This window comes from Caloenas nicobarica, chromosome 1, assembly GCF_036013445.1.
Source record: "Caloenas nicobarica isolate bCalNic1 chromosome 1, bCalNic1.hap1, whole genome shotgun sequence".
Taxonomy (NCBI): Eukaryota; Metazoa; Chordata; class Aves; order Columbiformes; family Columbidae; genus Caloenas; species Caloenas nicobarica.
Window position 1 is genome coordinate 70,740,009 of NC_088245.1, and position 12,988 is coordinate 70,752,996.

The window sequence follows — 12,988 nt, forward strand, 5'->3', positions numbered from 1 at the left end:
TGGAGACTGGGTTGGAACAGGTGAAGAAAAAGGAGAGTAGGGAAGAGAGAATAGACAGATTGAAAAGAACAAAAAGGTCAAGGTTATGGAAAGCACAGAAGTCTCTTGATTGAATCACACTGATTGCTGGAGCCAAAGATTAGAATGTCACTATTTCTGTATTATTGCCAAACTACTAAGAAGGTCCTGGGCAAAGTGTTTTTTAAATTCCAACAGCTTCTACATTTTGCTCTTCCCCGTAAAACCTACCGCTGCTAATGTTTACTCTGTTAGGATGAGGTGGGCTCTTGTGATAATACAAATTTTTTGAACCTGCCTACTATGCATTCAGTTTGGCTCTCCAGGATTGTTTGGTTTTCTTTTGATGAGGTAAGTTCAGTTGTTTTAAAATAAGTGTGCCAATTCAAAAGCTAGGACAAACTGGAAGTGAAGTGCATATTGTTAATAATACAATCCTTAACTTTCTTTATTTTTTGAACTGCAAGCTTTTTTCCATAAGACCTTAACTGTAATAAGTAGCCTTGTTAGTGCTCATTTAATATGTGTGGCCCTAATGCTAATTCATTGCATGTTATTTACATCCTGCTGTGAAAACAGTTTTGCAGGTGCCACATAGAGCAGCATAGAGATAAGCAATTGTCATTATAGTCCTGTTTGGCCAACAAGCAGTTTCCATTTTCAGATGGCAAACTGATGCAGAAAAACCTGTCAAAGCTAATGCTGTAATGGTAGGCACTGATGCTGAGAATACTTACCATAATGTGGTGATTTTTTTTTCTCTTTTTTTTCTCCTCTTTATTCAAAGCACAGCTTTTCCCATGGCTTCAGTTGTACCACAGACCATTCTTAGAGGATCTTAATTCAGACAGCCATTAGGTGGAGAAACATGTAGGTGATGAATACCCATTAAAAGTTTGCTTTAAGCAGCCTGCGCCATGTCCGATGGGAACACTAGTGAAACGGAGCATCACGTTAGCGCTGAGCTGCTGCTGCACGTTTCGTTTTCCATACTTTGCCTTACATAGCACTTCTGCTTCCTACCTTGTAGAGATTACAGTGTGATTTCTCAGCATTTATCCTTCCAAAGTAATTTCTGTAGGGTTCTTCATCGTTAAAAAAGGTCACTTATTTTGTAATACAGTCCAGAATACAAAATTTCTAAAATTCGGCTTCATCTGTGACTTTTATCCCTACTCATTTATCAATGAGAGCATCTTCCTTCTTATCCTGTTTCTAATTTCTCAGCTTGCAATAGTTTTTCAGCCATTCTGCAATTTGCAAAGTACTGAATGTCCTTTAAATGCATGGACTCGAGGCATATTTTTAATGCCTTTGTGCAGGGTGTCGCTCGGAGGAGTATGGAAAGAGGAGGCTGTTGTTTCCCACCCTTCCCACAAGAGGTCACTGGTATAGCAGAAAGTGGCAATGGTCTTCAAACGTGCTGGGTGCCTTTACTTTTTGCAGCCTGTCTCCTGCTCAGGCTTTGCTGTTTCTTATCTCTGTTCCTTGCCAGCATGCAGCCAGAAGGCTGTCCAGGAAGGGATTTTCAGGTCAGACTCAAAACTGTGCATCGACAAATTTAGGTACAGTAGCATAATAATACATGGCACAGGTACCATCTCTGGCTGAAAGGGAACCTGCTTTGGTCCTTTCCCAACAGAGTCTAATAATCTAACCTGTAGCCCCACCTTCAGCCTGCTCTAGAGGGTCTTGTGAGAAAGCAGACCCTTCGCAGCATCTGTTTATGGACCAGATGAATTGTGTTTGCATGGCTGTGTGTGCACTTAGGAGATGAATTGTTATGGACCAGCAAGGACTGAAGAGCTGGTGAAGGCAATCATACTGACAGTTGTGTTAGATACATCTATATGTGTATATATGTGTGAGTGCATGTACATAGATATGTATGTATACACGCCACCTCCCACCTTGGACCATTTAATGGAAAGTGTGTGCATTTCCCTGGGGCTGGGAAGAAAGAAGGAAATAGCACATAGGTATCACTAAAACATCACTTCTCACTTTTGGCACTCAGCTAGCCTGAAAGGAAAAAGTGATACTTCTGGTCAACATCATTAACTTCTAGTTCATATGCTGCCTTTGGGCACCAGTATATCTTGACTGATGTGAAGAGAAATTATAAGGAGTAGGAGAATATAATGAGAGATTATTCTAGTGGTTATGGTCTTATTCATATAAATTAGAGCACCTCTTTATTTCGAGTTCGTGTCAGAAATATTGATGGCCCTTATCCTTTATTGGGAAGGTAACTGCTAGTGTAATTTTTCGGTATGAAAGGAATCACAGAATAGTTTGAGTTGGAAAGGACCTTCAAAGGTCATCTAGTTCAACCCCCTGGCAATGAGCAGGGACATCTTCAACTAGATGAGGTTGCTCAGAGCCCTGTCCAGCCTGACCTTGAATGTCTCCAGGGATGGGGCATCTACCACCTCTCTGGGCAACCTGTGCCACCCTCATTGTAAAAAGGAAGTAGGTATGGAAGAAGGAAAAACAGGTATCAAATCCAGAAAATGTAACTGCTTTGGGTTTTGAGATCCCCTTGCAAGTAGGACTGGAGGATACTTGCATTTTAGAAACAGCTTGTGTGGGTAGGAGTACTATCTGCATCTAAGGATGGAGAGAAGGCTTTGGACCTTATTGTCCTAGTTTCAGCTGGGGTAGACTTCTGTTCCTATTAGCTGGTATCATGCTGTGTTTTGGATTCAGTGTGAGAAGAATGTTGGTCATACACTGATGTTTTGGCTGTTGCTAAGCCATGCTTACACCAAGTCGAGGACTTTTCAGCCAGGAGGCTGCAGGTGCACAAGAAGCTGGGCGTGGCACAGTCAGGACAGCTGACCCAAACTGGCCAAAGGGATATTCCAGACCATATGATGTCCTGCTCAACACGTGAAGCTGGGGGAAGGAGGGAGATGCGGAGTTACAGCATTTGTCTTCCCAAGTAACCATTATGTGTAATGGAGCCCTGCTGGCCTGGAGCTGGCTGAACACCTGCCTGCCCATGGGAAGTGGTGAATTAGTTCCTTGTTTTGCTTTTCTTGTGTGTGCGACTTTTGCTGTAGCTATTAAACTGTTTTTTAGAATCACAGAATTTTAGAGATTGGAAGGGACCTCGAAAGATCATCTAGTCCAATCCCCCTGCTGGAGCAGGAACACCTAGATAAGGTTACACAGGAAGGCGTCCAGGCAGGTTTTGAATGTCTCCAGAGAAGGAGACTCTACAACCTCCCTGGGCAGCCTGCTCCAGTGCTCTGTCACCCTCTTCTCAAATTTAAGCGGAACCTCCTGTGTTCCAGTTTGTACCCATTGCCCCTTGTCCTATCATTGCTTGTCACAGAGAAGAGCCTGGCTCCGTCCTCGTGACACTCACCCTTTACATGTTTATAAATGTTAATGGGGTCACCCCTCAGTCTCCTCCAAGCTAAAGAGACCCAGCTCTCTCAGCCTTTCCTCATAAGGGAGATGCTCCACTCCATCATCTTTGTTGCCCTGCACTAGATTCTCTCCAGCAGTTCCCTGTCCTTCTTGAACTGAGGGGCCCAGAACTGGACACAATATTCCAGATGTGGTCTCACCAGAGTAGAGGGGGAGGACAACCTCTCTCGACCTACTAACCACCCCCCTTCTAATACACCCCATCTCAATGCACGTGTTTTCTCACTTTCACTGTTATGATTTTCTCCCTTGTCCCACTGGGGTAGAGAGTCAGCAAGTGGCTGCGTGGTGCGTAGTTGCTGGCTGGAGTTAAACCACAACGTACACACATCCACACACAGAACTAGTGAAGACTGACTATGGCCAGGGTGTACTTAGAAGACCAAGTTTCTACAGAAAGTATCAATTTTCTGCGTTCAGTTCTATGTGCTTTTCAGTTAAAATTAAATTCGATAGGTGGGAAAGCAGAGGAATTTCATCTCATGTAAAGAGTGTATGTTAATATCCGGTTATTCCTCAGAAGAAGGTGAAGGGTGTCATTAACGTCTGGACGGAAATTTTGAAAAAGCCTGATGTGCGTAGTATTTCAAAGGCACTGGACACAGCTCTAGGGCCTGAGGGTGAGAGCTGATCCTCAGCTGAGGGAGCTGGGGTGCTGCTCCCATCTGCCTCCTTCCTGGAGGGTAGACAGTTATGTTCCTTCAAAGACTCTGTGTATCCTAAGGACTCTGGTTTGGACTTACTGTTTGGGTTTAGTGTTAATTATATGCATAATGATGCTGAAAATATGGTAACTCTTCAATTATGCTGTTTATAGTGTGTCACTCCATGTTGGAACAGGTGATTTGTATAGAATTAAGCCTCCCTGTCTGTCGCCTTTTTTTTCTTTCGCCTCATACTTTTTCTTTCTTGACTTAACTTGGAAAGCCTAAAAACTTTCTTGACTTGCTTAGAGGGGAGAAGGTAGCGACTGAGAAGAGAATTCACACTGGCAGCAATTATTCTGTAGTTTTGTCCCTATTTCTCCCTGCTGTTTTACCTTCTTCCTTTCCTCCTGCCTGAAGTGATACACATGGATACACAGTATATGAAATGAGGAGATCAGAGGACTACTGTATTTCATAGAATCATAGAATGGTTTGGGTTGGAAGGGACCTTAAAGATAGTCTAGTTCCAACCTACCTGCTGTGGGCAGGGACACCTTCCTTAAACCACATTGCTCAAAGCCTCATCCAACCTGGCCTTGAACACTTCAAATGGTGGGACATCCATCAATTCTCTGGGCATCCTGCTCCAGTGTCTCACCACCCTCATGGTGAAGAATTTCTTCCTTCTATCTAATGTAAATCTACCCTCTTTCAGTTTAAATCCATTACCCTTTGTCCTATCACTACCTGCCCGTGTAAAAAGTCAATCTCCAACATTCTTGTAGGTCCCCTTTAGGTACTAGAAGGCTGCTATAGGATCTACCCGGAGCCTTCTCCAGGCTGAACAACCCCAACTGTCTCAGCCTGTCTTCATAGGAGAGGTGCTTCAGCTCTCTGATCATCGTCATGGCCCTCCTCTGAACTTGCTCCAGTAGGTCCATGTCCTTCTGCTGGCAGTCCAAGAGCTGAAAACAGTACACCAGGTGGGGTCTCATGAGAGCAAAGTATAGGGGCAGAATCACCTCCCTTGATCTGCTTGTCATGCTTCTTTTGATGCAGCCAAGGATACAGTTGGCTTTCTGGACTGCAAGCACACATTGCTGGGTCATGTTCAGCTTCTCGTCAACCAACACCCCCAAGTCCTTCTCCTCAGGGCTGTTCTCAATCCATTCTCTGCTGAGCCTGTATCTGTGCTTGGGATTGCCCTGGCCCAGGTGCAGGACCTTGCACGTGGCTTTGTTGAACTTCAGGAGGTTCACACAGGCCCATCTCTCAAGCTTGTCAAGGTCCCTCTGGATGGTATCCCTTCCCTTTAGCATGTTGACTGCACCACACAGCTTGGTGTCATCAGCAAACTGGCTGAGCATGCACTCGGTCCCATTGTCCATGTCACCAACAAAGATGTTAAATAACGCAGGTGCCAGTACCAACCCCTGAGGAATGCCACTTGTCACTGGTCTCCACCTGAACATCGAGCAAGTGACTGCAATTCTTTGAGTGCGACCATCCAGCCAATTCCTTATACACCAAGTGGTCCATCCATCAAATCCATATTTCTCCAATTTAAAGGGAAAGATGTCATGTGGGACAGTGTCATTTTGCACAAGTCCAGGTAGATGATGTCAGTTGTTCTTCCCTTATCCACCGACACCGTAACCCCATCATAGAAGGCCACCAGATTTGTCACGTATGATTTGCTCTTAGTTAAGCCATGTTGGCTCTCACCGTTCACGTCTTATTTTCCATGCGCATTAGCATAGTTTCCAGGAGGATCTGCTCCATGATCTTGCCAGGCACAGAGGTGAGACTGACTGGCCTGTAGTTCCCCAGGTCTTCCTTTTTTCCTTTTTTAAAACTGGAGGTTTTATTTGTCCTTTTCTAGTCAGTGGGAATTTAACCAGACTGCCATGATTTCTCAAATATGATGGATAGTGGCTTAGAAACTTCATCCACCAGTTCCCACAGGACCTGCGGATGCAACTTATCAGGTCCTATGGACTTGTAAACCTTCAGGTTCCTTAGATGGTCTCAAACCTGATCTTCTCATACAGTGGGCAGTTCATCATTCTCCCAGTCTCTGCCTTTGACCTCTGTGACTTGGGCAGTGTGGCTAGAGCACTTGGAAGTGAAGACTGAGGCAAAGAAGTTGTTGAGTACTTCAGTCTTCTCCATATCCTGGGTAACCAGGTCTCCCATTTCCTCTGGAAAGAATCCGCATTTTTGCTTGTCTTCCTTTTATTACTGACTTACCTATAGAAGCTTTTCTTAGATGCCCTTGATGTCCCTGGCCAGATTTCATTCTATCAGGTCTTCGGCTTTCCTGACATGATTCCTGGCTGCTTGGACAATTTCTCTCTATTCCTCCCAGGCTACCTGTCCTTGATTCCACCATCTATGGGCTTCCTTTTTGTGTTTGAGTTTGTCCAGGAGCTCCATATTCATCCATTCAGGTGTCCTGGCATTTTTACCTGACTTCCTCTTTGTTGGGATGCATTGCTCCTGAGCTTGGAGGAGGTGTTCCTTTAATATTAAACAACTTTCTTGGGCCCCTCTTCCCTCCAGGACAGTACCCTACCAAGCAGATTCCTGAAGAGGCCAAAGTCTGCTCTGCTGAAGTCCAGAGTAGTGAGCTTGCTGTGTGGCCTTTTCACTGCCTTAAGGATCTTGGTCTCCACCATTTCATGGTCACTGCATCCCAGGCTGCCCTTGAGCTCCACATTCCCCACCAGTCTCTCCTTACTGGTGATAACAAGGTCCAGCATAGCACCACTCCTCTGTCACTTGGTGAAGGAAGCAATAAAGTAATTGAAAGTGTTGTTAAAATTGATAAGTATTTTATGACAGTGCTAGTGAAACCTCTTTGAGGTATGGAGAAAGAAGGTGAAGGACACTGCTGAAATAGCCGGTAGCAGAGCTGACAATAGAGTCAAGTGTGCTGCTGAGGCTTCCTTTTGTCCTTTTAATGACTAGTTATAGCTTGGCACTCACCCTAAACACTGTTCGTTCTTGAAAAATCCTACAAAGGCGGTACTATCAAAATTTTTGTAATAAACAAATGAGACCTTTTGGAGAAAATTCTGAATGAAGCTAGTTCTGGATTCCTGTGAATCTCAACTTCTACTTTCCTTTGTGCTTTTTTAAGCCTGTTTTGACACACATTTCTATTTTGGCTTGTATGTGAATCAGCAACAATAAATCACAAATGATCTACTTCCAAGATTTTGGAGAGTGGTTTAATGTTGATGGGCAAAGCTTGTTTGATTGTTTATTGTTTGTTGGGGTTTTTTTTAGTTGGTTGTTTGGTTTGTTGTGGTTTTGTTTGTTTGTTTGTTTGTTTTTGTTTGTTTGTTTTTTTCTTTTGGGGGATGGTGGGTAAAAACTAGAAAATGGAAACTGCCTTTTTCATTGTCACTGGAGAACCTCATCCAGGTCCCAGGGCTTTTGTTGGGATTCTGATTTGGAGCAGGGCATATGGTGCCAAATTTGAGAAATATGTATAGTAACCTGTGTCCATCAGTTTACCTTCTGTATTGCCGTGGTCTTGATTAGAATTAAATTGGCCAGTAGTCAGAGCTACTGGTTAGCAAATGCTTTTCCAGGTTTTTCACCTCTTCTGTAACTTTCTTGGCCAACATTTATTCTCTGGGCTGATAAAACTGATTAAAATGGCACTAAATACTTTCCTTCAAAGTTTTCTGCTTTGTGAGTATATATGCATATAAGAAAGGATTTTTTTAATACTTGAGTTTCCTGGTGCAATACAAGAAAGGATGACTCAACAAGTAAGAAGAAAGGAGATGGCTTCTGCAGAACAGTTAGAAAAATAGGAAAGTTATTTTCAGGGGTAAGTTTTGTCATGCCTGTATTTCTACACTGTTGTTCATATTCCTTTGCCACTATTTTTGTTCTACCTGCGGAATCACAGAATGGTTTGGGTTGGAGGGGAGCCTCAAAGATCATCCAGTCCAACCCCTCTGCCATGGACAGGGACATATATCACTAGACCAGGTTGCTCAAAGTCTTATCCAATCTGGCATTGAACACTTCCAATGATGGGGCATCCACAACTTCTCTGGGCAACTTCCTCCAGTGTCTCACCACCCTCATCATAACATTTTTTTCCCTTATGTCTGACTTAAACCTACCCTCTTTCAGTTTAAAACCGTTGTCCCTCATCCTGTCACTACAGGCCCTGGTAAAAAGCCTCTCTCTGTCTTTCTTGTAACCCCCCCGCTTTATATATTTAAAGGCTTCAATAAGGTCTCCCTGGAGCCTTCTCCAAGCTGAACAGCCTCGACTCTCAGTGTTCTTCATGGGAGAGGTGTTCTAACCCTCTGATCATTTTTGTGGTCCTTCTCTGAACTTGCTTTAACAGGTCATTTTTGTACTGGGACCCTCAAAGCTGGAGGCACCCTCCAGATGGGGTCTCAAGAGAGTAAAGGGTCACACTTTTTATGCAGCCCAGGATATGGTAGGGCTTTTTGTATGACAGGGCTTTTTATGCAGCCCAGGATACAAAATAGGGATGTTAACAAAATTATGGGCACCAAAATATTTATATTCCAGTTGAAAAGTTTTCTTTCATGAAAACAGTTAAAACCAATTTTTGAATTTGCTCTGGTGAAATCTGTATGGTTGGGAATTAGCTGGAAATCACATTGTTCAATCTTTACTTGTGGACTCCAACTCCATTAATTTTGTCCAATTTTCAGTTTGTGTTACTTTAAAACCTGGGTGGATAAATACATATAATTATGAAAAGTAAGACGAAAGAACCTCAGTGAATGCAGAACATTTATGGAACACATATGTTAATATCCTAAAGTTTAATTATGAAATGGGTGGGTCCTGGCAGTGTTCCACCTCTTTTTCTCCAAAACATCCATTTGAATTCCTTCCAAAAGGAAGAAGTGATTCAGATTGATGGGGTTAAATGCTAATGTGGATTTACAGGCAGCTGCAGAACCTTAAGAACTACAAACCAAATACAGTGATGACAACAGTATGCACATCCATAGCGTGAGTCTGGTGATTTAAAGAGAAGGAATGCCTGGCAGAGTTTTGTCTTAATGCAATTTTTTCCCTATGATTTGCAAGAGGAGCCAGGTAGTGCCTTAGGGACACTTGTAAATGTTTCTAAATTGGAAAGTTGGCAGAGACCTGTGATGATAAAGGCAAATGAATAGACTTTGAAGATGATGTAAATGTGGGCAGGAAAGAATAAAAACATGTCACTAAGGAAAAAATACAGCTTCTTGGGAAAAAAATATGCTGAACAACTCTGAAGGCTGTAGTGCGTGGTGCACCCTGGACTGTTTCACAGAGTAAAAATTGGAAGCATATCTTGGGATAGTGATGAAGGCCACAACTCTGTTCATGGAAATGACCATTTATGCCAGTTCATGGTCTTTCCTCCAGAGTTACCATTCCTGAAACCTATGGGTTGGGTTCAAATCATTTCAGAACCTATAAGAATATAAAGAGTGATTCACAACATCCCTTCTTGGCTGGTGCAGGAATTTTCCTTGGTGTGGACCATCTCTTTCTACCCCAGTTCCAAAGCACTGTCCTTCCTGGTACTGGAAGGCTACTGGTGTCCCTAGGAGCCTGCTTTGGGGGAAAATTCTTGGGTTTGGCAGAAGTGCTACCAACTTCAGCTTGTATGGGACTTTTGCTCAGTGTTTCCTTGTTAGCTGTGGAGGGTGCTGAGTGTGCTTATCAGCAATCCCCCAAAATTCTGCCTTTTAGAAATCATTTCACCTCCTGCCCTTCTTCAGTGTATCACAGTGGTATCTGTGCTGTGATACAAGACCAGTAAAGGATCATTCTTTGATCCTGAAAGTGAGTAGAATTGTACAGCTCTACTAGGCATGCTTATCTCTTCTCTCCTGTTGACCCCAGTATACCCAAAGCATGCAGAAAATGTTCCTATCACCAAAGAAGTATTTTGTTGTTACTTTTAACCAAACATTGAATATTTAAAAAATAAATAATTTTAAATACATGGTATTTAAATACTATTGTACTACACTTGCGCTATTGAGGTATTCCTATGTGTTTACAGTGCATAGTACAGTACTTGTGGTTTAACCATGACCTGTACAGTACAAGGTGCTCTTTGATCCCTCTGATTATCCTTTTTATCCTTTTTTTTTTTTTTTTCCTCCCCTGGTTCTAAAACAGGCTGTGCAATAATATCAGAAAAATATTTCAGCTGTGGTCTGACCAGAGTTTACAGCCACCAGACTTTCCTACCTTAGTTTTTTCTTTCCCGGGATGAACCTCATTCTGTCATTTTTTCTAGTCCTGTTTCTGTCCTGAGGTCCTTTATTTTTGTCTTTCCGGGATTTCCATAAAATTTTAACGAAAGAGTAATTTGTATGATTCGTGAAAATACTTTTGTATTCTCTTTGTAAGTGTTCATGAAAAAAAGTAAAATTGAAATGAGTTTTTCTTTAAAACAACCAACCTACTGTGGTGCTGGGGATTTGTCTTTTTATTTCTGCTTTCCTGCTCCCCCCTCTAGCCCCTGAAAAAAAACCCAAAAAACAAACAATATCAACCAACAAACCAAACAACAAAAAAACCACTAAAACAAAATACCTCTCTAGCAATACAGTCTTGGGAGCTTTGTGAAGCTACTGTCACCTTCTGTTTGCAAGCTATTCCTGGAGCTCCTTCATCCCTTCAGCCAGCAGTGCACATGGTAAGTCAGTCTTTTGACTTCTTGCTATATGAAAAATTGCCATGGGAGTTAGAGAAGCAGGAAGGTTGTCTAAGCTTCTTTGGCCTGGGATATTTTGTAACCAGGAGCTTCAATGAGCAGCTGAAGGATTCTTACCTAGAGAAATTTAGTTTCTTATGGATTTGTGTCTTGTGTTTGGTTTCTCAGCTGTCTAACAGGGCATCAGCATTTCATCTTGTCCCTGTTCTGGTGTTTGTCATTCTCTCTGCCATTGAATTAGCTGGTGTGTAAGGCTTAAACTTATGCTGTAGTCATTCTGCAAGTGGGTAAATGGCAGGGTCTCTTCTCTGTGGAGTTGCCTACTGTCTTTGGCCAATGGGACTGGGACTTACTAGGGGCATAGTGACAGAACTGAGTGAAAATGAAAACAAAAGCTGTTTGCTGGTCTCCAATGTTGCCGGTATGATCCTTGCCTGTTTCTCATTTCTACGCTCCTATGCTTTATAGCCTTATGTATGTTTTGGATAGGAAAGAGAGATTTAGCTGTTGGTTTGTGATAAACTCCAGGTTACCAGTTCACTTGTCAAGACTTGATTTCACTCACTCTGGTCACTCCAGTTGCTGGCACAGCAGGCACATGGTCCTTCTGACCTATGATCTCCAGTTGCTGGCACTTAGAGCTCCCAGCACACAAATGCACACAGAACAGAGAGTCCCTCACTCAGGAGTATGCTCAGAAATGAAGTTTGATAAGAAGACAGGACAGATCAGGTACAGGGCATGGCCAAACAAGCAAACTGACCAGCCAGTCATTCTTCCATGTTTGTTCCTCCTCAAACCACCTTGCTCCCTTTTATTTCCTGCATTTAGTTCCTTTCCTAAGCATCCTATAATTCTTGTACAATCTGCAAATACTTTTCCTAGCATTGCCAAGGAAATAACACAGCTACGACTCAGCATCTGGACTTCAGGAAACACTTACTGTGTGAGGGTGACTGTTCACTGGCACAAGTTTCCCAGAGAAGTGATGTAGTCTCCATCTCTGGAGATTTTCAGAAGCCATCTGGACATGGTCCAGGGCAAATGGGCTCAACTACTCTGTGTTTCTGTGCAGGTGGATTTGTCAGGTGAATAGTCACACTGCCTAGGAGCATTTGCAATATCTGGGTCATGGGAAAACTTGCGAGGACAAAGAAATGCAAGTGAATAGCAAAGAGATCCATAGATCCATCCTGCCCTTTTTTCCTTGAGGAATGATCTCAGTATTTCTTTTTTCCCCTTACACCCTCCCCCTCCTTTTTCATTTCCATCAGCACTTAACATAGTAAAGGAATCTTGGCATGTATAACTATTTTGTTTTTCAGTAGTCTTGGTTCTTTTTTTCTTTTCACATTAATCAGACCAAAGTTTGATGTTTTCTAGGAAGGGGGAAAAAAAAAAAAAGGATTGTACACTAGTGATGTGAATTTGAAGCAATGTTTACAGCAATATGTATCTGGCGTAACTGTTAGAGTTTCTGTAACAGGGGCTGCAGGGCTGCCCTGGGGAGGAAGAGGCCAGGAACTGATATACATAAGAAAGAGCATCAGCCTTAGGGCAAGAGACACGCAGAGGGGACTGCTGAGGAGGAGGCCTGGGGTTGCAGGCACGCTTTTGGAAGAAGATGCTTCCGAAGGGTCTGTGGCCTGTGGGGGACACAGATTGGGGCAGGCACAGCCCTGAAGGACTGTGACCAGCAGAAGACCACAATGGGACAGCAATGCTGGGAAGCGTGAAGAAGCTTGGTAGTTCTATGGAAAGGAAAGCTCCATACGCTAGTTATTGTTGTGAGCAGTACTTCAAATTCGTGTATGTGTAGGAGGCATAACTGGCTGGGTTTTAGTAGTGGTGAGCTGCGGGAATGGCCTGTGTGGGAGAGGGCTATGAAGTGCCCTATACCAGTCAGAATTGCTTCCAAACAGCTCAAAAACTGACGGAAGATCCATTTTAATGTATTCTCACATTTTTGTTTAATTAGATTCACAATCCCCCAGCTGCTAATGACCAGAAAATATAGAACTGGCTTGCAGTTTATTCCTACTGCCTTTGGGTCTCTGGGTGCTTTGTTGTGTGACAGGTTTTCTGACATTTACACGGCAGCCCTGCACTTCCTACGGCATCACGTGCTCACTCCATTCACGTCACTCATTACATGAGCCAG